Source organism: Apium graveolens, chromosome 3, assembly GCF_009905375.1.
Source record: "Apium graveolens cultivar Ventura chromosome 3, ASM990537v1, whole genome shotgun sequence".
Lineage (NCBI taxonomy): Eukaryota > Viridiplantae > Streptophyta > Magnoliopsida > Apiales > Apiaceae > Apium > Apium graveolens.
Window position 1 is genome coordinate 182,858,323 of NC_133649.1, and position 4,279 is coordinate 182,862,601.

Here is a 4,279-nt window from a genome sequence, read left to right on the forward strand (position 1 = left end):
TAAATTGAATTGGTTGGGGTTGTTATGATGTGATAAGGATGGATGTTGGTTGTATGTTGGATTTGAGGTTGGTTTGTGGTTGGTTTTGAATGGTTTAAAATTGGGAAATCGCGTAAACATAGCCGTCGTAACGTCCGATTTTCTTTGGACTGTTTTTGTGCATAGCATTAGGACCCGTCAACCCCCTGCTAGATTATGACAACTGCCATTTTTAGATAGCTCATATTACGAGCTTCGTTTTGATATGTAGTTCGTTCGATTCCGATGCACGGTTTAGGAGAAACGACCGTTTCAAGTAACGGCGTTTCGCGAACGAAACTTTTTCCCTTGCCTTACTTTGAAACATAGGTTAAAGACCAAAATGGGTTAATTAATGTATGAAACATTTATGGTAAGTGTGTTAGGCAGTTGGTAAGACACTCGCGAAGGAATCGCTTTAAAACTCGTAAAGGTTAAATTATTAAAAATGGTGGAGCCGAGGGTACCCGAGTGACTTAAGCAAATCAGTGAGCGCAAAACAAGCGTTAGAGTCTAAGTTATTTAAAGTATAGATTTACAAGTGATTTTGGTTTAATTCCAACTTACTTGTTGTTTATAGGTTACCAGACTCGTCCCGAGCCTTTTATCACCCCAAGTCCCTCAGGCAAGTATTTTATCCGTTATACTGTTGTTGTGATGTATACATTTGTATATGCATGATCTTGCGATAAATGCATATTGGTTATTTAGAAAATTCTTGCGATATATTGTAGCATGTGATATGGTATATATGCATGCCTGTTTCATATTCTTGAAATATATATCTGTTGGTTCAGTTGATAATACCTATGCTAGAGAATAGCGGTAATTTGCATATACCCTTAGTATAGGGACCCAAAGGTGAAAACATTTTCTAAAACCGGGAGTCGAGGATCCCGAGTAGATTTTATATATATATATATATATATATATATATATTTATATATATATATGGTTATAGTTTTCAAAACTATTAATCGAATAAGGTTTATTCGATAACTTTATTTTATTAATGAATATTATCTTGAATATTCATTCGAGGACTTATGACTCCTTTATATTATTTATTGAATATTACTTGGATATTCATTTGAGGATGTATGACTCCTTTATTTTATTTAATGAATATTATTTATAATATTCATTCGAGGTATTATGACTCCGCTTATTACTGAAATATATTCTTTATTTTATTAAAGAATAAGGTGTCAATAATCAAACTTATTTTCGATTATTCAAATAAAGATAATACTTTCATATAAGTATATCTTTGGTTATTTAATACTCGTTTCAAGTATAAGTTTTAATACTTCTACTTCAATTATTTTTATAAAGATTATTCTTTATGGGAATATTATTTAATTAATAATATTCAGTCATTTTCTAAATATTCTGGGGATTGATTTACTTCATTAAATCAGCTTTACTCCAAACACTCTATAAAGTGTTTTCGAGTCTTCAAAATGATTTTTAAAGTCAGAGCGGATCCCAAAACTCATTTTTATATTTAAGATCTTCCTTTTTTTTAAGGGGATTTAAATACTCGCTCAAAACCTGGGGAATCCGGCTCTGTGGTGTATTTTATATTCGCAACGAGGTTGCAGTTTTGGTAAATGAATTGATTACTTGCCCAATGTTCGGGAAGTAAGCCCATCTAATTGAGTCGGCATAAGCGACGGGCCGGGGTACGGTCTATGAAAGTGTAAGTGGCTGGGTGGCAGTCCATCAACGCGTAAGAGGCCGGGTGGCGGTCCAGCACAAAGTCCTTATGTGGCCAGGGTGATGACCGGTGGGGGATTCATCCATCTACTAGTAGAAAAGGTTACTTATTGGTATCTTTGCCTGATCAGCAAGATATCTGGTTTATGCCAAAATTCTTTTCCTTTCCAAAATTCATTGGATGTTTCAAACTCTGTTCATACTTTACATAACAGAGGTTTCAGGAAATGTTTAAAGAGATATATATGTGGATATATATATATCGGGACTTAATGAAGTATCTCGTAACTTCATTTCATTCAATAATATTTCAAAGATTGAATCTATTCAAGTCTTAACTTGTGGTCTCATCTATGGGATGTTTTTTTTAAAACTTATAATACTTTGAACGGTGGTAGTTCAAGTAGCTTTATAAATGATATAAGTGTAGTGAAGTATTGGTAACTTCATTCCTTGTTTTTACTTATATCTAGTAAGTAATTATCTTACACACGATAAAGATTCTAGTAAGTATCCATTTAGATACTTATATTATTGTTATCACTATGTATTATCTTGCGAGCTGTAAGGCTCACTCTTGCTTTATTTCTTCATCACACAACAACAGTTAGGAGAGATGGCCAGACTCCAGCAGACCCAGCGCAAGCGCGTGGGAAGCGTCCCGCGTCTTCCCGATGATGTTGTAGCTGCTATAGCTGCAGAGGTAGATCCATTGTAGTTCAGACCATCTACTTTTGAGAATCAAATTATGTATAATTATAACTTGTGGCAGATAATGGCAATTAACTGTAAATTTATCAAGTAATCATTTTGGGTTGTAATAACTTTTAAATTTAGGATTCAAAGACTTGTACTTAATTAAATTTCATCTCTGAGACTATAACGGGTTGTGGTGTGTGTTAGTGTGGGGTCACAGCATAAGGTTATTATTATTAATTAAGTGAAGTGATATTGTGGAAAGAAAGACCGTGACGACCCGGATCCCCGACCCCGGATCTGGGGGTGTTACAGAAATGGTATCAGAGCTAAGCGTTATAAACCTCAGAGATGATGCGTCGATATAATAACAAACTCACAAAGATAATAAGAACTCTTGCCAAGTTCATGGTCGGACTACTTAAAGTAGTGCTGACAGTTAAAACCCTTACGGGAACCCTTATAAGTATCATGATAGTAACTTAGCTCGTTTAATGTGTAGGCGCCTGAGATAGAGGACCCTGAGATGTTCGAGCGTGAGCATGATGAGGCATTGCTAGATGTTGAGGATCAGGAGGAGCCTGAGATGGAGGAGGATGAGGAGGACCCCTCAGAGGAGCCTGAGACGGAGGTCATTGCTATTTCAGATGAGGAGGACCCCTCAGAGGAGTCAGAGACAGAGGTTATTGCTATTCCAGATGAGGAGGACCCGGATGAGGTCCCAGTAGCTGAGGAGCGTGTTGGACCTATGGTAGTGTATGCTGGTATCCCATTACCCACACTTCCGGTGGTCAGAGCCCCTACCCCTCCACCACTATCTTGGATTCCTGATGATGACAGCTCAGAGACCCATACTTCCGAGCCTAGGCAGACCGAGGAGGCACCCTCAGCGGCTCCGGATTCACCACCTCTTGACCCTGCCCACAGGCAGTCTTCGTTAGCTCATGGATATGTTCAGGATGTATTGAGGACCCGAGTGGCTGTTGCCGAGGGCCGACTAGATGAGGCCAGGAGGAAGTTGGATGCAGAGAGGGCGAGTAGGCGTACCCGAGCTTATGAGACTAGGGCTTCTATACCCCGATCCTTGAGGAGGGAGCTTACGGGGATAGAGCTCACCTCCCGAGCGAGGCTCAGATCGCTCCAGGGGGACAGGCATGGTAGGATCTCCAGGCGGCAGGCCGACTATATCTTCCGTCGTGCGATGGAAAGGGTTTGGGAGCTGACCCGCTCCGGTGTGTGATTCAGGATTGATGATGGAATAGTCTAGTTGTCTAGTTAGCCGAGGCCTTAGTAAGAGCCAATTTTCCGGGATAGTTGACTTGTATATAGCATCCCTTTTTCTGACTAGACAGATAGACTCTTGTGTATCACTTTTGGGACAGATGACTGTAGCACTGTTGTACTTTTGACCAGATCAAACTAGGTATTTCTCGCATTATGTATATATTTGTTTCCTTTCGGTTCAGTTCCATAGTGACGGGATCACTGTTTTTATCATTATTATTACTGCACTTCGTATTAGAACTTTCTTAAAATAATAGAATTGCGATATACGTTCTCCCCATGATAAGAGCTGTGCAAGGCACAATGTTGTATATGATTGTGACCTAACGTTGAATTTTCCCAATAATTGTTTTTATTATTATCAGAATCATGCTGCCAAGAAAGATTGGAACTAGGGCGAACCCTGGATCTGAGGACCAGGGAAGCCATAATCAGGACAATAGAAACCAAGAACACAGTGAAGAGGAAGATAAGGATTATGTGGAACAGGATGACTCCCTGTATGAAGAGGAAGAGGAAACATATAATATTGAGGGATTTGAGATAGAGGCTGAAGAAGGAG